Source organism: Anas platyrhynchos, chromosome 8 (genome assembly GCF_047663525.1).
Source record: "Anas platyrhynchos isolate ZD024472 breed Pekin duck chromosome 8, IASCAAS_PekinDuck_T2T, whole genome shotgun sequence".
NCBI classification, from domain to species: Eukaryota; Metazoa; Chordata; class Aves; order Anseriformes; family Anatidae; genus Anas; species Anas platyrhynchos.
In genome coordinates, this window is record NC_092594.1 from 25,535,166 (window position 1) to 25,562,054 (window position 26,889).

The 26,889-nt window shown below is 35.4% G+C and overlaps 1 long non-coding RNA gene across 2 annotated transcripts; it reads left to right on the top strand.

Annotated features, from left to right (window-relative positions):
• The first annotated feature begins 648 nt into the window (after positions 1-648).
• LOC110353204 (uncharacterized) lies at positions 649-24,691 on the top strand. 2 transcript variants are annotated; one of them, XR_003498832.3, is made up of 4 exons: positions 649-1,306; positions 20,252-20,389; positions 22,142-22,236; positions 22,757-24,691. It is a non-coding gene; the product is annotated as an uncharacterized lncRNA (long non-coding RNA). The 2 variants fall into 2 exon arrangements; XR_002403423.4 differs by lacking the exon at positions 649-1,306 and adding an exon at positions 13,633-13,710.
• Positions 24,692-26,889: the final 2,198 nt, after the last annotated feature.

The window sequence follows — 26,889 nt, forward strand, 5'->3', positions numbered from 1 at the left end:
TGGTAAAAAAATAATAATAATAATGAAAAATAATAATAAATAATAATAATAATAAAAGGCATTGGAAGACTGCCACATTAAGGTTAGTCTTGAAGAAAAGAAAGAAAAGAAAAAACTAATTTATTATTGAGACAGATTTGCCAATATCATTAAAAATGCTCTCATAGCTTATACATATTTTGCAATAGCAGAAATACATACAAGAGATGTAAAGTACTTTGAAGAAATATAAATAAAGGTTATTAGTCTGGATATAGAGGCCAAAAGAGGCACAGACAGTCAGAACTTTTGCATGATTATTTAGCTAGAGAAACTACTACAGTCAATAAAAGTAATCCCATGGAGAGGTGCAGCTGATGTAACTGCAAAAATCAGGCCTTCTGTACAAGCTGTGGTGGGTTGAACTTGGCTGACTGTCCAGGTGCTCACTCAGCTGCTCTCACTCCCCCTCTTAAAAAGGACAAAGGAGAAAATAAGATGAAAAAGCTCATGGGGTTAAGATAAAGACAGGGAGAGATCACTTACCAATTACCATCACAGGCAAAACAGGCTTGACTTGAGGAAAATACATGTAATTAATTGCTAATTAAAATAGATTTGGATAGTGAGAAACAAAGTCAATTTAAAACAATACCTTTGCCCTGGCATCTACCCATGCTCAAATCCATTTTTTCATTGCTGTCTCCTTTACCCATCCTATGCCCAGAGCTGCACATGGGGGAGCAGGAGAGGAGGATTAGGCTTAGTCCATCTCTGCTCCTCTCTGCTGCTCCCTCCTCACACTTTTTCCCCATTCCAGTGTGAGCCCTTCCCATGGGCTGTAGTGCTTCAAAAATTGCTCCAACATGGGCTCTTTGTGGGCCACAGTTCCTGTCAGGACAGCCTGCTTTGGTGTGGTGTCCTCCATGGGCTGCAGTGTGGATGTCTGCTCTGGTGTGGGCCTCTCCTTGGCTGCATGAGGGGTTCTCTGCACTGGTGCCTGGAGTATCTCTACCTCCTTCTCTTCCCTCATTATTCCCAGACTGTTTCTTACACCTTTTTTCTCATTCCTCACTCTCTTCTGCACCATTTTGCTCTTTCTTAAACATGTTTTCACAGAGGCGCCACCACCTTTGCTGATGGGCTCAGGTATGTCTTGCGGTGGGCCCACTGCAGAGCCGGCTGGACTCAGTTGTGTCTGGCATCTCCTCCCAGAGACCGGTCTGCAGCCCTCGCTGCAGCACCTTCCTATAGGCACCTGACACACAGCCATGACAAAAAATAGTTCAAAGAAAGTTTCATAAAATATTATGGAGAGAACTCAAAGGTAATTTAAAAGCTTTGATATGTCTTAAAAGTTCTAGTTTTTTGTCATATAAATTTACTTCCTTTTCACAAGTGCATTAAGAGGGGATCTCTCTTAAATCTTCCAGTTGTCTAAAGGAGTTTGAAGCCTGTTTTTCTCCTGCTACATAGGGTCTGCCCTCCCACAGAGCTGTATGCTATTTTTTAAAAGTGCATTGGTGTTCTAACACTTACATCTCAAAGGCTATTTTGAAGGTACTGATTCTTTTCTATATATTGATTTCTGGAAATTGAGACTGTTTTAAATAGAAGGGTGTTTTTGACTCTCAGTTGCAGGTCTTTGCACATAGCCTTTGAATCTTAAAAATACCACTACTCTCATTATTTTCAGGGCTAAATCCAAAGAGGTTTGGACATCTCAATTTTGTTTAAATTCATAGTGTCAGAGCCACTTCCAACCTAAAGCTGTGGCTCACCATCATGCTTAAGTTTCTTCTGGTGGGTATAACTACCAAATGGCATTAGGCGGCTTATCCTTTGCTCCCAGGCTGAACTGAGAGAGGATGCATCCCCTTGCCTGTTCAGTCCTTGGGGCTAGATTATTACAAGTTTATAAAACACAAAATTCACTGAGGGTTGCCTACCTTCCTTCCTCTTCTGTATCTTTTGAAAGGTGTTGTAGCCTCATCTGTGATGCACAGGACACCCATGTTCAAAACTCTGCTTTGCTCAAGCTGAACAAGGACTTCTATTAATAACTAGCCTGAAAGTTCTTTATATTCAGCTGTTGAGGATGCTTACCATGGAGCTGCAGTCCTGAATTCAAGTACTTCCTTCAAAAGTGGTGTGAAAGGTATTTTATTCAAGATCTCCCAGGAAATGCTCTACCAATTACATTTAACAGAATAAATGGAGGGACAGTGAGATATATTTTTTTTTCCTTTTCCTTTATTTTTATTTTTTAACCTTGTTTTCCTTCATCTAAAACTGCAAGAAAAATAGAAAAAAAAATCATCATAGTTGCAACCCATAGTTGCAATTGAGTTGCATTGAGTTGCAACCCATGCAACTCAAGCATTCATTATTGTAAATTCTGAGTGGAGTCATGATTTTGTAATCTGGAGTTAATGGTTTAATTTCCTGAGAAAGGATCATACTCACTTTTACATGTTTGCCGTCAGCTGGTTAGTGTTGTCTTTGTCAGGTTTGTGAAGCTCATTCTTGGTTCTCTTTCATGTTTTCTGAATGCTGGGTCCATTTTTAATGCTTAGGTGTCTAGATACCACCAATAGTGGTATGATTAATGTTATGATACCTAGATCATTTTGTGGATTTAATCCTTCCTGAATACTTTTTAAGAATGAAAGCACACAATTATTATCTAGAATGAAAGAATAATCACATAGACACTCATCAGTTAAATGCTGAATATAAAATGAGTACATCCTGAATCCATGTGTCTTTTTTTCAGCTAAGACTTTTGAGTGTAAATGTAAAATTTTCTATATCATCTGACTCAGAATATAAAAGATCAATGAAAATTGTGAATGCAGGTATATCTACCTTTTCAAAAATAGACAATATTTGAGATTATGTACATTAAATTGTTTGAGCTTATGCATATAGATCATACTAAATTATAAGGTACAGTGATACTAATCGATATTGTGTATGAAAGCAGATGCAGGACTATTATTATTGCTGGTGTGTATTCCAAGAGAATATATTTGATATTTGAGAATTTGATATGTAAGCATGCTGTCTGTTTTCACATAGTAGGCTCATAGAGGTCTTTCAATATAGATCTATTTCTGATTAAAGGGAAATAATGTTGGTTGCTTTGGGAAACGTTCTTGCTCAGAATATTTATTGAACATGTGGGTCTTACCCATTAGGAGAGGTTGTATAATATATAATATTTATTAATAAAGCTCAGATATAGATTGTTGATTGTGCCTGGGATCCCATTATACAAAGACAATTCAGCTATAATATCTTCCAAAAGCATGCAAGTTTCATATCAGAGTAAAATGCCATAAAATTGCAAATACAAAATTACCACTGCTCCTGGAATTCCATGAGATGCATCTGAACTACACGTCTGTATTTGTAACCCTCAACCATATGAGGCATGCAAATTTTCCTGAAACCCAGCACAGACAGTACTCTAGGATGTCAGATCTAACCTTTATATAGTCAAATCTCTCAAAAAGACACTGAAAATGTTCATCTCTCATCCCACTTCTTGCCTTGTCCTAACAGCTACCTTTTGCTCTAATCGCCTTGTGTTCTCTAAGAGCAGGTCAAAAATAGCTAAGCAGGTCATGAAGAGACATGGAAAACATCCTACAGAACTAGTTTGTATGGTCTGCTCATCTTACCTGTAATGTGCTGTCTTTTTATGATAAAGTGTACTTTATCGGTGGGTTAACACCAACCTTGAGAATTACCACCACTTATCAAATGCCTCTGCTATTTTAAGTGACTACTGCTGTGGTGCTTACAGACTGGAAATTTGACTTTGCATCCTTCTATTGATGTTCATTCTAAATCTCATATACAAAGAGTAAAAGGGGAAAACAGAGATAAGCCAATCTTGAGAAAATCTGTGATGTAAATAAGCAGTTTCCCCACTGGGCTTGCTGAGAGTAAGAAACTGAAATATTCAACCACCCAGTTAAGTCAGTCAGGCCTTCTTTTTGGTGGTACTGAATTCCCCAGATAAATGCCATATCATCTTTTTACATTACCAAAAGGAAGATATTAGTCAGTGAAATTAGTTCTGCTTTTATTTTCTTTAATATATGCATAATTAATGCCTACTTAGCAAAGAAAACTCCAGAATTATCTTCTCAAAACTTTTACACACACTGCAAGATTAGAAATCATAACAATTGGAAGCTCAGCTTCCGTGCTTAAGTCACCGAAGGTCACAGGTTGCATGTTACCTTTAAGTCTGCAATTTCAATGTGAAGAGCATGAAGAGATTTTCATTTCTTTCTTTCTTTCTTTATTTATTTTGTGACAAAGCACAACAGCTATGATTTTATTGTACCTTGACTGCTTCTTTGATAGCTTAATGAACTGCTTTCCTGTAAGGAGATATTCAGTGTCCATGCTTGGTGTTTTAAATAGCATCTGTCTAAAACACATAGATGGTGGTATGGCACATTAAAGACTAAACACTAAGCATTCATTAAAAGATGAATCATATTCATTGTTGTCTCCTCCAGTAGAACTTATAGCTCTGCCCTGTACAAACCCAAATAATCTTTTTGATGAATAGGACAGAAACTGTCTTAACAAGGTAATTCCCAACTTGGTTATTTTACTACGAGTTCATTTGCTCTATTTTTCTGTTTTATGTTCTCATCCCAGTGAGATCTTGCCTTGCAATATTCATGTCCCTGCAGCAACATCTCTTTGAGTGATGCTACTACAGCCAAGACTTCCCCTGCTCTCTTCTCAAAAGTATTGTATAATCCCCTTCCATAATGACTTTTCTTAGCTGACTTCTATTCCTGTGCTATCACCTACCTATCAAATCTCACTTTCCTTAGCTTATTTTTGATATACCAAATGTCGCAATTCATGAGCTATAGCAGTGTAAAATCACTCAAGTTATCTTGGTCTCTGTATTCATTTCTGCTTTCATTTTCTAACTAAAACTTTTATTAGATGAGTTTAAAAGTTATAACAGTAGAGAACTGTTTACCAATAATATGCTGTTAGAAACCACAGAAATCCTGTAACGGTCCACTTTGTAGAGGACTCCACACAGCAGAATACTTTGGCTTTTTTTTTTTTTTTTTTTTCTTGAAATACCAGAACTATTGGTGCTAGACAAATATTCAGTTAGAAACATGTTTAAATCCAGTCCCCAAATGGTGCTTTCTCCCCTACTCCTTTTCTACTGTCAGTTTAAAACGGATGGAAGGACTTTTATTTATTAATCTGATTGATTGATTGAGGCCTTGACATGGTTGAAATGTTTGATCTATCATAAATTCTTGTTTCCAAATAATAAATTTAATGATATGGAGCTTTTAATAGAAACTCTACTAGATCCTTACAGATTGAAGGACTGCCTTTTATTGCAAATGTTGCCCTGTAAGTACAACTATTATCTTTTATTTTTGACCACAGAGGATGGACACAGTTGCTATTGAGTCATAGACTTGAAGTTCCAAAATGAACAGTGAGGAAAAGTGCATAAATCCTCAGCTAGTCTCTGTACTTAATAGAAATAGGTCAGGAAACAAACAGTAAGGCAGATGTCCTAGGCAGCCAGGGCAATGTATACTGTGGTCATTGGAAGCAAAGATATTCCAAAGGAAAGGACTTGCCTGTTTAAGATTACTAGGTGACCATGGCAGAAATAGAACTTCAGGTTTTAATGTATTCAGAGCATGAAATGGGCATGATAGCTGAAAATATTGGTGAGAAAAAAAAAAAAAAAAAGGAATAGAATGTTTAATAGTGAGAAAAAATAATTATTTGGCTGTTAATCAGATTTGCTTGGTTGTAAAGTGGCTAAAGAAATGCAAATTGACTGTAGTTTCACAGGAAAAAAGTTCCCATAGAAACTGAAATGTGCATGTCCTACAGTAGGAGACACAGGGAGGCAAGAAATGCCAACAAATTTTGGTTTTGGCACTTCAAAAGGTAGTGAAACTTAAATATGTATGTAGACTGTGGGCAGTGTCAAACAACTCAGAAATTTCAGATGTCTCTCAGCTGTATCTGTCTTAAGAATCATTGTGTTCTTTTAAGTATTGAGAAGTGAGAATGGACTATCGTGTATTAACTTATTTCCCATCATTGGGTATCATGACCATGAGATGGAGTATGAAAGGATGTATATAGGCTCCAGATACTTGCTGCTGACAATGACTGTAGGATAAAGAATTAGTCAAGAGTAGGGGCAGGGCTGTGATAAATTCAGGGTTTCATCTTCATTTTTCCCAAATTCAACAGTGTTAAGATCTAGGATTCTACTTTGGGCCTGACTCCAGGATGAAAGGGCTGTCAGAGGCTGTAACAGAAGACGAAACAAATAGCAATAAAAATAATAAATAAATAAATAAAGAAGAACCAGCTGCTTCTTAATTAGCATGTAAAATATTTAATATCCCAAAGTTCATGTGTCTCCTCCCCTTTGTATCTCCTATGCTTTGGAGCCTTGACTCAATGCATGTTTTTACACCACCATTACCACAGCATCCACTTGTCTTGACGTCTTCCCTCCAGCCAAGAGAGCAAAGAAGTGTTTTCTTCATTTGACTGCTGCGGTGCTTGGCAGGAGACGCTGCATTTACAAGGCCTGTAGTTTTTTATGGGAATAAATGAGTAGATTAAATCAGTTGAGCAATCATCTGTCACATCTAGCAGACCATCAGGTACTCATTCTTTTTCTTTTTCTTTTTCTTTTTCTTTTTCTTTTTCTTTTTCTTTTTCTTTTTCTTTTTCTTTTTCTTTTTCTTTTTCTTTTTCTTTTTCTTTTTCTTTTTCTTTTTCTTTTTCTTTTTCTTTTTCTTTTTCTTTTTCTTTTTCTTTTTCTTTTTCTTTTTCTTTTTCTTCTGCCTATGAAAATTGTAGGTAGTTATATCTCATTGTACTAATATGACTAATTTTTTAAAGTAAAGGTACTTGGGGTGAGAGAGGAATACCATCTTGTGACAGCACTAAAACTGTGAGCTGCCAGCAGGCCTTGTTGCTGTAAGATTTGCAGTCCTGCTCTGATGGGGACAGATTTTCTCTCTCCTCCCATTGAGATGAAGGCTATAGCAATTGCATGGTTTTTACATGTGTGTTTTTGGTTTTTTTTTTGATTCATCTTGGACTGAAAGAAACTGATCTCGTCAGGCCTTCCAAAACTGGGCCAGGTGGCCAGTTTATATGGGTGCTGCAGGTCCTAGCCCAGGTGTTGGGATAGCGCAGTTTGTGTGTACAGCAGCACAGATGCCAATTGAGAAAAAGAACTTCAGATGGAGTCTGTGCTGATGTGGCAGATGGGATCAAAATATTTGCTTAAAATGTCCTTTATAGAGATAGTTTGTGAAGTGTATTTGTTTGCTTCCAACCACTGAAACTTACTTTTTTCACAGAAAGATGTGTGTGCTCAGAAAGACAAGATTTTTTTTTTTCCATGGGTGGTTTTCTTTCTTGTTTTAAGTGGTTTCACATGGGGAAATAAGCTGCTTCCTCAGTAGTGGCTGACCTTGGTTTTGCATATTCATTTTGCATCTTGAAGATGATAGAGACCACATTTGCTTTCCTGTATTCTCTGGAACAGACAAGTCATTTATTTTTGTTATGAAAGACTTTACCTTTCTGCCTACCGTGCTGAGGCAGGCTGAGGAGGCCTCATATCCTTTATCTCATTCTAAGGCAAAACTCCCAGTGACTTAAATACCAAATGCACAGAGCACACATTCACTTTTACATGATATATCACTCCAATGACTTTACTGAAGATTTGTATCAGATCCCTGTTCTAACCTGTCTCCTCCTGCAATTTGTATTACAATACTGTAAAATATTTAGCTATGCGTTGTGGGGTCTAATGCAAACCTACTCGTGTCAGTGCAGACTCTCATTGATTTGAGTGGACTTAGGAATCAAGCCATGAAGAATAGGTAGTGTTTTGGTAGTGTTTTGCTGCAATAGAATATTGCGGCAGTGTGCTACAGACAAAACATGTTTTCCACTCTAGTGAGTCTTGAGAAAAATATGAAATAGGGATTGTGCTCTGGGAGCGACTACATTTGGACCTCCATTGGGGTAGCAATTAACCACCTTGTTCATTTAAAAGATAATCTCTCTAACTTGTCTACCTTCTTCTTAAGTCTAATTATAGCTAAAATAATTTACTGCATAAGGTCTTGTACAAACGTATGCCTTTGAAACATGGTTCCTGAATACTTACAAATATTTTATCTGCTAACACTGTCATATAGATTCTCTCTTTCATGTTCATAAGAGATCTACTGTTCCTCATGTTTGTGTACAAGTGTGGCCACTAACCTTGGCCCACTTTCACAGATTTGCTCATCTCATGAGACACTTTATATGCTGTAAACTGAAAAAAGATACACAATTAAAACTTGTTAAAGATAATTAAACTGAAGTGGAGGGGAAAAAAACTGCCTCACTGCTTTGTTCATAATAATAGTCTCTGAACTATAATTAAATTCTTCCTTCCGATAATTGTATACATACAAAGGAATATTCCAGATAGCAAAACAATACAATGATTAAAAATGATTAAGAAGCTGATTCCAAAAGCAAAGATGAGCCAGGGAGGGTTGGAAAGATTTTAGGTGCCTCTAAATATACTATACCAGCTGGGTACCAGATGGTGTTTGGCTACTTGCACCCAGCAACTGAAAATATCAGAGGAGCAACTACACTATTGCCAGAATCAGTTCCCCTCCCTTAAATAAAAGTAGCACTCCTGGGAATGACTTGGCAACACAGAAAAATTTCTTGACAGTGAGATCTATTAGATTGTGGAATAGTCTCCCAAAAGCAGAAGTAGAAGCCAAATTGCTTGGCATGTTAGAGAGACTGGACAAAATGCTAGAGAACATACCGTAGAGACATGTTGCTCTAGTGAGGTGGTGACTAACTCTGTTAAATAAGATCTTTAAGAAAATATTCTGAAATTCTTTAAACAAAACAAAACAAACAAACAAAAAACAAACAAGGAATCAGGGAATTCAATGGGAATGTCACTGGTTTCTTGAGGGTAACTTTATAATGTCTAACCCTAGCTTTCACGTTATGAGAGTTTGTATGGGGCATCAAGGAAAGATTAAAGAACCAATGTTGGCTGAAGATAATTTTTGTCTGACTTGTCTCTAATCAAAAAATCAATCAGTCATCTCATGGATATAGCGTGTTTCTATGGTTGTGTGCTGTTTTGAAAGATGTTTTGCACTAGGGTTATGTAGATACTTTTCTCCCAAAATGTTGTCAACACATCTTGCAGAAACAGTAAGCATCACCAATATGTTATAGTAGATGTGCAGACATCATCAGCTTTTGTGGATAATGAAAAAATTCTTGTAATTTGTTCCTCTTATCTGTGATCAAAAGATAATTAGAAAGAAAGGAAAGATAATTAAAAAGAAATTAACTTAACTTTAAACTCCCATTTCTGTTGGCTGTTTGAGAGGCAAGCCAGAAATAGGAAGTGCATCGCTGTATGTAGCAGTTTGCTAGCAAGAAATCATCTCCAAATTGTTAGAAGTGTGATTACATTAATTGTGTCCAAACTGAAAGGTTAAAGAAATCAGTAGAAGCACTGTATTATGGAATACAAAAAAGGGAATGATCTGATTAACTAATGAAGGCTCTAGCCTGTACGGATGTTGTTGGAACTTGTTTGCTATTTCAGACTAGCTGAATCATTATGTCTGAGGAAAGTGTAGCAGAAAAAAAAAAAAGGAAAATATTTTTATTTTCTGTTTTGTTATTATTTATTTATTCATTTAAATGAATGAAAAACCTTGGGGACCTAAAGCCTCTGGTGTCATTTGAAAGTAGCATTTTCAATTTGAGCCTCAGCTGCGGACTCCTTTGTCTTTGAACTAAATGCAGCTGGGGCTGAAGGCACCCTTGGCAGAGAAAAAACAGTTGTTTTCAGTGATTTGATTCTGTGTACTTCCTTGTTGCCACTACAGACTAATTTTTGCCTGTAAGTAGAATTTAAGTCTATTTTTTAAAACCATACATCTGTTTTGGGTGGCATCCTGGTAGGCTGCACACAGAGGGTATAGCCTTCTCCTCAGACTGTCCTATCTTTTGAAAACTTTGAAGTATCCCCACAGGAGCTCTTCTCAGTACCAGAAAATTTAGAGCTTTAAAAACACAGCTTACAGTCCAGTGTTAGTTTGTAATGACAGACAGAAGAAAGTAGAAGTTCAGTGGAGTCCTTTCCAAGTGTGTTGCTACTCATCACCCAGAGCTTGCTTCTCAGTCTCATGCAGTTCAGAGACTGCAGGACAAAGTCACAAGATGGCTAAAGCCTGTTTTTGTGTTAATTTGCTTCAAAATTTTTTTATTTTTATTGAATATATATATGTATATTATTTAATCACATTAGCACACAACTCCTTTGTTGTTGTTGGGCATTTGCCAGTCAGCACTTACTAGAAAAGCACTGCTTGGGACAGTTTGCACATATTGTAAGGGTCTGCTATGCTTCAGATGTTGCTAGACTTGGGTTTAAGCTCTATGACCATGAAAGAGTGAATGATGCTGACCAAAAAATTGTTCATCCAGGGTCCGAGTCTCACCAACTTTTCCCAAAGCCAGAGGGATATGAGAAACTAGTAATACATTAGCGAGTTTATTTTGAACTGGCAATTTCAACAATTAATCCCTGTCCACAGCAGCAGCAAATGTTAACTGTATTCTGCTACCAGCATCCTACTGCTGTCACCTCTCTGAAAATGCTAGATGAAGTTTTGGTAGGAGACTGTAAAGCCACAGCAATATAAAGAATAAGTATTCAACCAGAGTCAAGTCCTGGTCCCTCTTGGGGAACAGAGTGATGCAGTGAACAAAAACCAAATGCTAACCCTGGCCAGCTGAGATTTTTCTTTTCTCTGAGGAGGATGCCAGTGTAATAAGAAGCTGACGTAGAGGTAGCTGCCTATGAGATCCCTCCTCTTATGCCTCTGCAGGATGACAAAAATACTGCTCTTACTCTCTTCTTGGCTTTGGAAATGCTCTGAGGGTCCCAGAAAAATAAATAACAGAATTTAGGGAATGCTTGAAGATACTCTGAATAGACAACAGACAAAAATGTTTTTTGCATTGCCATTATTGGTGAGGTGAGAAAATGCAACCCAAATCATTTTCTAACTCACCACTTATCTAGATCACTGTATATTTACTGTAAAATGTACATCAGTATACAAACAAACCCTGTAGTGTGAACCCAGAGATAGATACATCTAAATTGTTTCTCTGCAAAAATGTGTGTACTTATACACACATGTTTCTGAAAATGTGCATTCCTTTGTTTACTAGTTCTTCCAAGTGGGACTGTTCCCTTACACAGGTCAGAAGGAAAAAACGTTGCTTTGCTATAACTGTGCTGACTTCTGTAAAGACTGAACTTGGCATTTGATGTGTTCCGTGGGGGAAGAACATGTCTTTTGCTTTGCAGACTTCTAAGAAATTTGTTATTTTAGGAGTGTATAGAGTCCACGTGTTTCAGTTTGCTTCCTGATGAACTGTACTGTTTATGGAAACAGAACTTTTCTGAGTTTATTTCTTTTCTTTCTACTGGCCCATAGAAAGCAACAAAACCCAAATTAAGATAATCATTCTTAGCTTTCTAACATATAATACCTATCAGCCTATTTTAGAAATCAAGTGTCAGCAGAATACTTGTCATGTATTCATAAGACTGAAATAATTGCACTTTATATTTCTACAAAATGAACTTCCACTTTCTTTGTAACCCAAACCTACTTGCAAATTAGTGATCTGTAAACTGCTAAATGCTCAATAATTTAATTTCAGCAGTGATATTTTTCATTAGACAGTTTCCTTTTTTTCTACAGCAAGCATGTGCAACATGCATGAAATAGCGGAGAAAATCTTGGGAGCTCAGGAAACAGAGCCGACCCATTTCAATGAACAGCTTTTCTTTTTTGGGCTTGTGTATACTGCACATCCTTTCGGAACACAGTCCCAGATTGTAATGATGTCCCAAATCACAGGATTAATGTGTCTATGAACAGACCTCTTATGCCTCCAGAATGAAGTACTCCTTGCTAATTTCTCTTCAAGACACCAGCTTAATTGCATTTTAAACAAATGGGCTGCTTTGCTGGCCAACTTTTAAATGAGATAACAGCAATGTTCACTCTCCAGCAGTGATGAGTGCCTTGCAGTAGATTCAAAACTCTGTTCAATAACAGGTTTAATCTCACACCAGCAGATTTACTGCAGAATAAACTGCCACTGAGCTCATAATTAGTAAAACAAAAAAAACCCAACCTACTAAATATTATTTTCCAAAGCAGCAGGCTATGTTTTAGTGGAAATTTTTAGTCCTATTCTTTGTGTGTTTTATTGATTTTATGTATGATATTGGGAATTCATGCTATGATTTAAGATAATGGTCTTTATCGATCACTTAAGCAGTTGTTTAGCTACATAGTAACAAAATGATGCTCCCATTCATGGAATATGTGATACCGACAGCGGGGAGACCACAGTGCTTCCCTTCTTAATGTTTATTTCTTTTTTCCAAAAGCATATTCGCTGCTGGAAAACAGCAACTGCAAACATTTGTGCTTTAGAAACAATCTTCCCATAATTTTCTTTGTTGCAGCTATTAGTGGCCAATTGTGATTCAGTGATACCCAGTTCAACAAACAGATGTTCCAAAGTATATTCTCTGTAGCATGAAAACAAATATTAATGAGGTAATTGAAACTATTGAAGAAAAGAAAATAGTGAGTATGTAGTTTCTAATGTTTGAAGTCATGCCTTTCAGTGTTTTCTTGTATTTAGTGATGATGTTAATTTTCAGTATCTAACTGTGTTTAAACACAAGAGGGCAAGTTTTCAAAGGGGCTTCATCCCAGGTTTAGGTTTGTATGTGCCCACTGAATTTCTACTCAGGAAGGATAAAGTCACAGAATATAATTGAAAAAATTGGTCTCAGATCATTTAAAAAAAAAAAAAAAACAAAACTCCCAAGTGATGTAAAGCAGTTGGAAGGAGAGGGAATGAAATGTAGCCTACAGTATACTTTTCAACTGTTTGGATATATGTTGATTGTTTCCATTTATAAAAAAGAGATTTTTTTTTTTTTTAAGTATAATTCATTAGTCTAATATCTAAACTATAGATTAATGATTCCTATCACACTTCCACAATGTATGTGTACTATTGTGTTAGATAGAATTACCAGTTTAGTTAATTTCAAAACTTCTTAAAAAACTATTCAAGCCACAGCACATCCCATAAAGCCTCCTATTCAACAGATCATTTTCCCATGATGAAGATATGTACTAGAGTATCAAAAGGCTCAGTTAAATAATACATTGCTTTTACACTAGAAATAGCTTATTTCAATAGGATTGTGACAGTCATTGTGATACTGTGAAATATAGTCTATGCACAGCAAAGGTGTTATCAAATAGAACCTGTTTGCTGTGCTAAAATGAGTATGTAACGATTGCTTTGTTTTGTTTTTACACATTTTGAGGCAGGTGTGCTCCAGAGGAGTCAGTGCTGCCCTGGGGCTCTGATTGCCCATATGGGTGGAGCTCCAAAGGAAATAAGAATGCACAAGTGTGAGGCCCAGGTATATCCCATTAGAGGTCACAGTGCCCCAGCGGCTAGCACTCGGGGAACCTTACAGAATGGGATTGTTCCACAATTTAGGCAAAAACAGTGAGTTTCATCTTAACCCATATACGTACAATGTATCATTTTTTATTATAACTGCCTTTCAGATTTTATAAAATTATATTATGTCCTTACTAAGTTAAGGTAGGTATTGTGCAAGGCTACCAAAAACATTCCACCTCACTCTATGTGAAATACTTCTCCTATTTCTATATATGCAAGTTTTTATAACTAAGTATGAAGGATTCTAGCAAAGTCCTTCACAAAGGTCTTTGTCTCCTTGTTTGTCAAATCCCATGAAAACAATGATCAGTGACAGCAGAAGGTTGCCACAGCACCAATGTTTCTTGATATAAAAAAAAAAATGTTTTTTTCAAAGGAATCTGCACTTAGATATATGAGATAGTGGGAATACTCCCCTTCATCTGAACAGTCTTTCTGCAGCTGTAAGTCTGCTAATGTACTGTAAGTTCATTCATTAGTTGTTGTGCCTGAAAGTTCTAAATGGAACAGTAGCATTGGCTTCCCTAGCCTGACAAAATGGAAGCATTTTTAGTGTCATTTTCAGTTTCCATCTCTTGGCCAAACATAAGAATTTTTGTTGAAATTAATCCAGAAACCACAGTAGTGGAGATGAAGTGAATTTTAGGGAAGAGGGTTATTAAGAGTGGAGAATGTTTGGTGTCCTTCCATTCAGAATAGCACTCCAAATTCTCTTACTATATCAGTTAGTATCAATAGACTTTTTTTTTCATATAAAATTCAAATAGTGTCCAATAGACTATCATCTGGAAGAAGGCTGAGTAGAATATGTGTGTAGAACACAACAGCTCGGTATTTCATCAAAATTTCAGAGGTCTATCAAAATTGTGTAATGTAAACATGTAAAAATGAACAGCTAGGGTTTTGGTCCTGTATAAGTGTACCTCATGAAAAACACTAAAGATTTTAGTCTTCACCCTGCATTGTAGTAATACCCATAGTGTTCTTGATTTGATGCTGGGTCTTCTCTGATTTTCTGGTGATTGCTGCTACAGTAGTAGACTGATTTATATAAATCTTTTGTGTAATTTGGACAGGAGGCAAGGACTCAGAAAATCTGGTTTTATTTCTTGGCTCCAGAACAGGCTTCCTTGATACCTGTAATATTTTTATGCCTCCATAAAATAGAACTAATAATATATTTCCCTACCTGTGGGTTATGAGGATAGACTTGTAAATTATAGAGAGTCACAAAAAATCTGTAAAACTCATGATCACAGTATGTAGATGTTTTTACTGATAATGTATAATAAGTTCTCTTTTTGTAATATTTCTAAGTGTTAATCTAGTATATTGTACCTTAATGATATTTGGACTCCAGCTAGGGAAAACTACTGGTTTTGGAACTGATAGCTCATTGCTCTTGTCAATGAAATGTATTTTTCTGACCAACTAGTTATTTTCAAACTATAGTCCCAAATATAAAAAATGCTTTTTAATATCTGCTTGTTTTTGCATTGTCAGCACTATTGCCATGGCTGTATTTTGGGCCTCCCCTATAGTCCAGAAAAAACACATACAAGCTCAAGAGGAAATGATTGAAGGTTATTAATGCTATTTAGTGTGTTTATGGGATGGCCCACAATTTTTAATGTAAAAAAGACAAGATTCTGGATGATATTAAAAAGGCCTTTGAAAGATGTAAAAGAAAGAAAGAAGGAAGAGTAGTATTAAGAAATTTGGAGACAGATAAGGGAAGTTTCCCAAGAAACAAGATGACTGACTACTGGAGGTATGGGAAACACGAGTAGGAAAGGTATGGAAGGTGAATGACTTGGCAATAGTTTTAAACAAATGGTCTGAACTGAAATTAGAGGAGTGGAAAGTATTGATAAAAACTAAATTGTGTTTTTACAAAAAACACTGTATTCCACCATAATATTTCCAATAATACAAATATGAGCAATGCAAATATAAACAATATAAAATGTGAACTGTAATTTGGAGTACACAATATGACAGTGTGAATTTGTAAAAAAAAAAAATGCTGCATAGAATATGTGTTAGCTTTAAAAGGACTACATATGCTAACATCTGCTCAGTCTTTTCTTCATGTAGCAGGCCTCTAGCTGTAGCACACTTGCAGTTCTGAAAAAGCAAACTGATGAAGTTCACCCCATTTGTCTCTGAACTCTGATTTAATCTCCCTGCTAATTATTAACTGGGCCTCAGTTCCATTTTGACCATGCAGATCAGAAACGCTTGCATTCTGTCTGTACCTTGAAGCTGAGGTATCGTTCCATTTGCTCCAAGAAAACCTTAAGGAAAGCCTATATCATCACTCGCATATTTTCTGTGTATGGGTTACTGAGGGTGCCATTTCATTAGACATGGTGTTGTAAACCTGTGCAAAAGCCCATTTAGCAGTGGCTGACTGTTGAGCAAATTAATTGGTGTAAGAGATTAATATTTATTTTGTTTTCCCAGCACAGCACAGATGTTAAATATGTTGTGCAAAATCTATTAAGTATCAACAAATATTTTAAGCTACAAGAAACTTACCTGTTGTTAACAACATGTTTTATATGTTACAAGTAAATACTTGTTTGTGTGTGTATACAAAAATAAATAAATATTTTTGATTCATCCTTAGAGAATAAATATCAAACATAATAGTTTTGAAATATTTCTATCGTGGAAAAAGTGGTTTTCCCAAGGAAAAGTTCCTTTTGTTGATAATTTCACAAGACCTCTCTTGTTCTGTCACAAAAACAAACAACAAAAAAAAAAAATCAGAAAAAACAACTGCAAGGCTTCATGCTGTCATCTGAAATCTTTTGATGAAAATATTTGCTAAGGATTTACAATGAATATTTTTCCTATTGTGTTACATGATTCCATGGATTGAAGGCTCCTCAGAGCTGCATTTTGCTTTGACCGAGAAATATATCTTACATATGAAATTTTCAGTAGCTGAATTGGAAATAAGGTAAAAAAGCATCGCAGATGGAATGTTAGGAGATAGGATTCAGCAGCAGGAGATATATTAATGGCTGGTGGATAATTAGCAACCACTTCATGTCTCAGTGTCACTTTTGCCATGGGATTGATGCAATGAGCCTGTTAATACTTGTTCACAGTTGGATTTTAGTAGGTATTTTGCTACAGCTGCAGCTGCAACTGCTACAGAGTGCGTGCATATGCAATCCCATATTTGCAATGTGTATTTGGATTTGGCTGAAATGTTTTGTCTCTGTGTGAGTTTTTGTTTCTCTTATCATTTGTTATTTGCCATCGAGTAGTTGGTATATTTCCACCTTTCCTGCTCATTCTCAGATTTGCTTGGAACAGCCTTGGCTGATAGTATGAGAAGTTTCTAATCGTAGGGAAAAAGAGCCAATTTCCCTGTAAAGAAGTCAGCAATTGGAGTGTCAGTGAATATGAATAAAGCTATTGATTCTTTGCAATACGTTCCCCTTCCTCCAGCATTTCTTCTATTAGGAAAACATTCAGAAGATAAAGTGCAAATGATAAGACAACAAAAAAACAAACAAACAAAAAAAACCTTGGTAAATATAAAGAAAAACATTTGTAGATCCAAGATCCACTGGGAATGCTAAACCATTGCAATGGATAGGTGAATTACTCACGCAATATGTAATAACATAATATGTGATGTTATAAGATTTTGTTATGTACACCAGAAGGTAATATTTGCCTGGTTCATTAGCATAATTGAGTTTAACTCTGGGGTATGTTGCAGAAGCCTATACTTCCACTTCTGATGTACCAGAGTCTGAATAAGTCTAGTGTATTTCACTATTCACTTTTTTTGGAAAGAAAGAGTAGGTAAAAATAAGAATTAAAATACTCATATGGTATAAAGCTGAACTATTTTTCCCCAATATAAGGCAGAAGGGAGCAGCAAAACCCCATAAAACTGAAAGAAAATAAATTAAAAAATCCCATTAATTGATGTAGTAAATATGATATTTGGGATATTTAGCAAAGATATTTCAATAAAAATATCTTTGAGTAGAACTGTGAAGAGTACAATTGTAGTTTACAAAGTAACAAATTTCTTCAATTTCTCCATCTTGAATTCTTTCTGTAAATTTAAAGGTAATGATATATCAATACTTCTTTTGCTTATTTGTTTTAATTTTGCATAAACTAGAGAGGCAGACACTTAAAAACTCAATACAAAAGCTAGGTTAAAAAAACAAGATGTTCAATATACTGAACATTGACTAGTCTAATTGCTGATGGTCTTGAGTATCAGCTGCTTATGGCAAATTTTTGTTATCATCAATTAATCAGATTAAGTTAAATCTGTCCTTAAAAAGTTTTTTTGTTTTGTTTTGTTTTTTGGTCTGTGTGTTTTGTTACTGTTTCTTGTTTGTTTATAAGTTGTACAGAAGGTTAGTATAAATGATAGACACTCATATATCAGGTTCCATTGTAGAGCAGTATGTTTCAGAGTTTACATGTATATCCCTTTTCTCAAGGATTTCTAGCTCAACTTAAAAACATCCTTTGGGATGAAAATTTCAGGGAAGGTCCAAATTTCTAAATTCATTCCGTTAATTCCAACCATTTAAAATATGTGTTAAGATATTATTTAAAGCTACCTTAGAAATCTAGGGAGAGTTGTCTTAGATTTCGTATTTTTAATACGTTTTTTGGATACGAAGCTTGTTTTCTATAATGAAAACATCCTAAATCAAGGTGGACTGAGTGTAGATTTTAATATATTTATTATCTTTTTAGATGACAGAGAAAAAAACATTTCACATATATAAGAATACCTCTTTAGCCAAAATTTCATAAGGACTTGTAGTATGTAAAGTTATTGAGCATGCAGGGCTCTGTGGATGAAGAGCTCCCCAGGTATACAATGATGGGGGGACTGGAGCTGTTTGTGTCAATGGTTTGCAAATAATGGGTCTCTAGGAGAATTTAAAATTGCAGTTTTCACTCCAGACTATGGTGCTTTTTAGGATGAGCTGAGTTGCTATGAGGCTTGGCACTCTTCAGTGCACCTTAGGCAGCAGTTCTTATACTTCCATTGAGATTGTAACAGCTGGCCATTACAATCAATCAAGTGATATTTCAGCGGTATTTTTTCTTTAATATTAAGGGAAGAAAAGGAAAAATAAAAGATATTACAATTGTAACTTGTCCCAGAAAAAGGAAAGAAATTAAAGATTTACCTTTGACATTAAAAAGCAGGCACTTGCAAGTAAATCACAAACCAATCATGCATTTCTTTGTCTTTAGGACACTGCAGTATTTTCTATTAATATATAAACACTCTCTCAATATTTTTGTATTATTAATTTTGTGTGGGTGTTATTTATGTGTTACAACAGCCTTCTCTACATATGAGTGCCGAGTACTCAACTATAGAGTGTATGTAAACTTCTGGGTCTGATCAAAACTTCATTAGTCAAATATCATATAGATTTTCCTAGCTTTAAAACAAACCTTCAAAGTGAAATTAAGGTGTTAAAGAAACAGGTGAAGAGATGGGGATTCTGAAGTGTAGACAGGCCAGAAATTGACCTTGAATGTTGGCCAAAAAGTCAACTTAGTGAAGTCTAGAACTTCACTCAGGAAGTTTCTGAATTCCTGAGACTCAATAGGAAGCAAGAGAGATGTGATTCACTTCAATGCACAGTTCAGATAGAGTCACAGCTTGTGCATAAGATGTTTCCACTTTTCACAAAGTACAGTTTAAATAAGTTAAATTATTATTTTTGCATAGTATCATATGTGTGACTAGTCATAGTATTTTAATGCTCTACATTGACTGGAACAGCTAATTCTATATTAATATAATCATATGTTCATTGTCTAAACATGTAATTATTCTATATATAATTTAAAAAAGTTATTAATGAAGCATTCTTACTGGGTATTAGCAATTTGCTTATCAGCAACAAAGGAAATCATGAATGCGGCAGTTATAATCACAGTTCTTAATGCAAAGAACATCCTACCTGGGGAGTACCTTGGTAACTACATATTTAGCTATTTTGTTACTTAATGTCTTCAGGGGCATTTAACAACTAAAGCATCTTTATGCTAAAGACTGGGACAGGGAAAATTACAGAGAAGCTCTAGTATGATGCAGCAACAGTGGTAGCAGCATGTTTAGACAGGTGGCAATTTCAGTCAGTTGGGTGCACATTCTACATAATACCAAATTTTGTATTTGCATTTGTTTTTGAAGTAATGCAATTGACATCAATTTAAATAAGAGTTAAGGAACAGTAGGTTCAGAAAATAATGTTAACCATTTAAACATCCCTCTGTTACCAGCTTCTGCTCTTCAGGGTTAATTCTTAACATGTACAACCATGTTGTTTTTCCTCATATGTATTAACTGAGGGGACAAGAAAACCTCCTCCTAGGTGAAAGATTAATGAAAATGGTATGTTGAAAGAAATGGGATCAAAGCATACTAGGAGGGCTGCATGGAGGAATCTGTTTCCTCCATCATACTGTAGTGGTCGGTCCTTTGGTAACGATTTTTTTTTTTTTTCTTCCACTACTAATGAAATGAATTCTATTCACCTCTTCCTTTTCATTTCCTTTACAGGTCATCACAGATGACCTCCAGAGTGACCAATCTCATCAGAAATCAGTTATGCTGACTTTGATTGAAAGCAATGAGAAAAGTTCAAGATGTTTTATGACTTGTGTGATTGAGGCAAAGAATCACGGACAGAGGAGGATTGTATCCTGCATCAGATGAAGTCTGGGAGTTAACTTTCTTGCTTAGAGGTTTAAAATTGAATGAAGCTCAGAAAGCTACCAGGTACTTTTAGTACAAGTTCTGTCATCTCTGCAGTTTCATGCAGAGCTCTACATCTAAATTTCTTGCAAGAAATATCCCATCGTAAGTGATGAAGGTCTTACCAATACAGTGATATGTCATTATCATAAATAACTAAGTAGGGCAGAAAATCAATTTGTTTGGCATATAGTGGCATTATAGTATATTAAAATATTTTCCTATGGCTTTAAGAGAAAATGGCTTCAGAGTAAGCAGTTATAAACTTGATTTATCTACCAATCTGCCAAATCTCCCCTTCCAAAGGGAAGGATATTACATATGGTCAGCATCTAAAAAGTTCACTGTAATATTGTAATAATTAACATATTGATTGACATATTTTGCATAGCATCATCTTTTGCTCACCTGATTTTAGGAAAACTACTAAGCAGTGGAGAAAGTAGAAAAAAGTATTCTCCACCCTCTGCCTTAGTACAAGAGTAAGTGTGCTGACCATTTCTGTAATTATTAATTATTAATGTCTATATTACCATTGGTAATATATATTTATTAATTTTTACTTAAAACAGCACAGTAGTCATATATGCAAACTGATTCAGCTACCATCTCTAAATTACTGAATCCCAGATCTAAAGAATGTCACCTGTGAACTTTTTTCTATCCTTTCATAATGATATATTTGGTTGCAGTAGCGATCTCCTTTAAATTAATGGAGTTGACTGATAGAGCTGTACATGACATTCTTCCATGTCCTGAAACATCTTCTGCCACGTGGCCTTTCATGGAGGCCCAGATCCATCGCCATCACCTCAGACCTCCTTATAGCTAAGTTTCATCTTAGTCCTGTCATTCATTTATGAGTAGCATCTTTCAGATGATTCTTTGGATGGTTAGGAAAACATTTCATGTTCTTGTCTAAGTTCTTAACCTCTTATGTCTCAATTGCCATAACACTATTTCTTCTCACTTTGGCAAGTTTATCATGTCTTCACTTTTTTGCCTTCCTCCATGTTGACCCTTTACTTGAAACTTATGGAAAACATTTAAAAGGTGACATCATTAAATTAAAATCCTTGAAATTCTGTCTTGTTATAAAGCCTATAAAAGAAATGAGAAGGAATATTAGGCTGGGGTTGTTCTATGGATGTTGCCTTTCTTTCATGCTTTCTTTGTGTACCTGTCTCTACTTACATCTCCCTGTTCTCTCCAGTCTGATGCTTTGTTGTGCAGTTTGGGAATTGAGTGTTTTTGTCCTTTTGCACAGTAGACACCCACTCTATGATATGGGGTCCCACACTGTGGTTAAAAAAAAAAAAAAATCTTTAACAAATAATTCAGTTAGGAGTCGAGTTGTGAATATACAGGCTGGTCAATTTTTTACATGTTTAAACTTGTTGTTTTGTTTTTGTCTTGCATAGAATTGGTGACTGTGATAGCATTTGACTTTTTAACTTGTTTTGTCTGTTTTAGGCATGCAAAGCTAGATTTAAGAGGTTAGACAGAGGAAGGGCTTAAATTATGAGATTCACCTGGCATAAAGACACCTAATCTGTGATCCCTAACCTGACACACACAACAGTAATCAGACATTAACTGCAGTAAGCATCTAAGCTTTTTCCTTTGAGAGCTGCCTTTGTTTCTCTGGATGTGAGGTTTTGGAGATGTTCTCTTTAGCTGTCTTTTTTACATCAGTCAAAGTAGATCACTCCTTGAGGTGCAAGCTGTCACTACAGCTTACATTATACCTTCAAGCATGGATTCTGCTCTGCAAGCCAAACATGTAGAAGGTAAGTGCTGTAATGATCTTATTCTACTACAAAGGCTAGATTTTGGGTTTAAAATTAAAATCCTTGTCACTTCTTTCCCAGTTGCTTTTTCCAGGAGTTGCTTACCATTTTGATTTGATTTTTATGTTTTTCCCCTAATCTGGGGAAAGTCATCTTTAAGAGCATAAAGGTATCCAGATAGCTGTCAATAAAGTTGCTGTTGTATGACACAGAGGGGAGTATTAAGCATATGTTCACACTATTCTTGCATATTCACTCTGCAGTAATATTTGGGGTTTAGTAGGATGAAGATAGGGGTGTGAAGGTGGGGTGACCTATAGCACATAAAGAAGGGGTTGAATATTATTCTATCAAGCCTATGGATGTTTAATGCATGTACATACCTGAATTTTTTGCTAGGAAAAAGTGTATTGCACTTAGATATTAAGCCTCCATCTCTCCAGCCTGATCCACTGATTGCTGTCCTTTTCATTTTGTCAGTAATATGCAAGCTTTCTTTTAATTCTGCTGTAATTTGCAGGGACTCAAAGCATGCTTGAAATTACTTACCTGACTGCACTTCGTGTGAAGAACTCTATCCTCTCAGCTGTTTTAGATTAACAGTGAATTACAGTTCACTTCAATGCAATTAGACCTAATGAGGTGCGTATGGAGGCTATTGGGCCACCATGTAACCACATTATATGGACTTGCTAGTTGCCATTTTAATCAATTGGTTTGACCTTTGAATGCAAAGTACTACAAAGCACAAAGAAGTTCATGGCCCAGATACCTATTTATTCAAATGCAGAGAGAGATGATAAAAAATAGCCTTTGCTCAGGAAAACTGTTTCTCTGGGTAATCTAAAAAAGAAATCCTGTTTGCAAAAGGCTGCTTAAAATGATTGGTCATACCATAAGTGCAGTTGAAATATTGTCATCACTATTTTACTGTCTCTTCTATGACTTGATTTTAAACTTGTCTTGCATCATTGGCTATTTAGGAACCAAGGCTAAATTTCAAGAAACAATTCCATTTTATCACATTGCGTTGTGGTAATGAAAATCAAACACAACCTCATGTGAGATTGTTGGAAGTAGGAAGACTTCAACTAAGGCAGCTTTGTTTACCTGTGCGTGTGCCAGATTCTAATTTACAGAATTGAATTTTCATACGAAGTTGTTGTTCAGGGCGGGGAGTTAAATGTAGAGTTAAAGCTGTGAGAGATGATGTTTTGTTTCTCAGGGAAACTTTCTGAGCATAGCAAAATGAAAAGCAGTAGGACTATTTCTACAGGTTTTACATAGATATAAATCTGTTGCTCCCTACATAATTATAGCTCTTCCATTAGTTTGTTCCCTGTTTTGCTTCTTGCTGGCAGGCAGCTAAGTACCACAAAGTCCCTGGATGTGTTTTGTGTTTGTCTTAATGGAGAATATTAAAAAAGAAGTTTGGTGCTTCTTAGAAATTCAAAGTGATTTTTAAGTTAATTAGAAATATATTTATATAAGTTGCCATGAGGTCTTGCCTTGTCTTTATACCACATAATATAGATCAGCCTAAAATGTTTTGTAAACGTACCTACCCAATATTTCTGCTGTTAAAACGTTCCTAAGTATGGACTTCTGTCTTTGAGAGCAAATATTTGCAAGTAATGGCTAAAATAATTCTTATCAGTCACTTCAAGGAGAAATCTCCTTGGAATGTTTGAAAATTAGTGTCTTACAACTTTCAGGATAGCTTTTGAACCACACCTCCTGAGAGGACATGAGTCAGATGTGTGACCTAACAGGAATTGAGATATGAATTCCTGGTTATGAGTCATACTAAGGAACAATGTCTTGATCTTTCCTTGAAACTACAAGGATGTAAGCTTCCTTCTTCCTATTGTGCTTAGCTTCTAAACGAGAAATATTTTGTACTTTAATTTAAGTAATATCACAAGAAATCATGCTTTATTCTAACTGCATGTAAGGTGACAAGGTAATTAAGTGAAATAACAAACATTTTATAGAAGACTCCAAATTAGATAGGAGTCTCTTTATCTCCATATATGTATACACATATAAGTAGTGTTAAAAGCTGTCTTATACTCACCTAAATGTGTTCAAACCCTTTTTCTGTCTCTAACATGTTAATGATTTCGCATTTCCAAAATAAATACCTAAATACATGGAAAATGTGTGGAAATCCTATCAGTTAATTACAGTTATAATTATCAATGGACTATATGACCCACTGGTAATTGCTTAATATATTAAGCTTGTAGACCTTTTATTCCAGTACTTTCACGTCACCCAATCTTCCCACTATTGTATGTGTCTACTATAGTAACAAGTGTTATATTTCAAACATTTGTCCGTACTAATGAAGGTGTTAAATGATGGTGTTAATGATGGTGTTAAAATAAAAATGAGAACATACTGAATTATATTAACTCGGCAAAAAATACTGATAGCCCAAGAAAAAAGTATCTTCAGGATCAATACCAGCTACTATGCAATGAGTTGAAATGCTTTTCCTCTAAGACATAATTTATATTACAAATGTTTTCAATGATCTGTTCTATGGGTCTTCCAGCTGTGCTATGAAGTAACTGATATTGGTGACAGCACCAAAACTGATCTCATCTGAAGTAGCTTTTCCTATACAATAGAAGCACATGTCTATCTTGTATATGCGGTATGTAAGGTTCTTCCGCTGTTTTCCTATTGAGGATTTAAGTGTGAGTGAATGTAGAATAGATATCCTTTCTAAATGGACTGAGATGTGCTTTCAAAGGAGTTATGGACAACCTAAAATGCACATTGACTTGATTTGTATTTGAATTCCTTTCCTTTTTCTTTGCAAAGGTTCATTGATGTTAAAGGCCATCTGTTTCCTGTAGTGCAGAAACATAGACATTAAGAGAACAGAATTTTAATCTGTTCAGTGAACTACAATTTAAATGTTTGTTTCAAGAATCTCAATAATTTCAGCACTGGAATTTTGAGTGCAGTGATTTTGTGCTTGTTTGTATATTTAATGTCTGAGTGTTATGATATTTCTCATAGTAATGAAGCCTGGCATAGTACTGCTATGTCTGTCATGGCACAATTTCAGACTTGAGGATACTTAAATCTCACATACTTGAGTGAATGAGCTGGATCTGATGTGAACCATACTTTACTGAGTAGGAGTACCTTCTTAGTAGAAGGTAAGAAATGTTCAACTGAGGCTCTTTCTACAGTTTAATGGTACAGGTGTATATACAGACTTGATGTCATAGCTAGCTGTCTCAGTGTAGAAGACATGTAAAACCTAGACCATCTTCAGAATTCAGGTGGTTAATGCTCCATCTCTCACATCAGCTGAGTGTTTGTTGCCTTAGTCCTTCAATCTGTAAGGAGCTGCTCCTGTATTTAAATATGCTTTGTTAAATTTTGAACTTTCAAGAAACGAACTTCAGAGGAAATATTTAATAACTTAATACAAGTATGATGTTAAACAGGATATTTATACGTATAAATACTACTTTCCTGTTGTTTGATTTAGCTGTGTAGAGTGGACCTAGGGAGGCACAAGAAAGTGAAAAAAGGATGCTTTGAAACTAAGTAATTGGAGAAGTTTCGTGATGAAAATGACTACATCAATTTATGGTTGTATTAAAACAAATGTAAGGGCCAAATTTGGCTTATGAAAGCCATGGAGGAAATATGTGACTTTCTAATTCATTATGATGAACAAGAACAGAACCTCCTTTTTTAATCTCCAGAAAACCTAATGAGCTATTAATTATATCTAATGTGTACTTAAGGCTGATGAGCTGTTGCTTTAGTAATTTTTACAACTCAGAAGCCTATGGACACTTTAAGTACTGATGGTATAACTTTAAAAGATATATATATTGTTTAGTTTGCTTTGTTTTATGAAAGTTTCCATTGCCCATGTAAGTCTCCTTTACATATAGAGAGCTTATGATAAATGGTAACCAGGTGTCATTCTTAAAAAGGGAAAAGTTTTAACAAAGTTCTAAATTAATATAAGGTAATTACTATGTCAACTTTCAGTCTCAAAGGACTAAATCTCAAAGGTGAGAGAGTTTTTACAATTAAAAGAATCTGTGACAATACTTTTATTATTTGTATTGTTCCTTTGTATGTTCCTTTAAGAATATACAGCAGCCTCATATTGTTATGTCAAAAATCCTAATCCTGAATGAATAACTCTACATTTATATTTGAATCTAATATAACTTAGTGCTGTACAGAAGAAGAAAAATACTCAACTGTAGCGTATATCAAAGAATTTAAATGTCCACAAATGTTCTTGAGAAGATTCTTGATTAAAAAAAACAGTGCACTTAGGCTTCTCATATCTCAGCTGCTTTCACTGTGTTGATTAGCATTAAATAATAGCATTTTAACAGTACTGAAGTGAAAAGTAGTTGTATAAATGTGCTGACAAAATTATGTGCCCTTTATTGACATACACAGTTTTCTTAATCATATCCATTTTTTGAGGCTAAGCTAAGGATTTTAAAATAAAACACTGTCCTATGAGACACTTAGTTATAGTAATTGTATCAGATGTTACCTGTTAATATGCTTAATCATAAATATTAAAGCTGATTACTTGTATGTGACATAAAACTATATAATTAAATAATATATCTAATGGATGTACAATTTTTC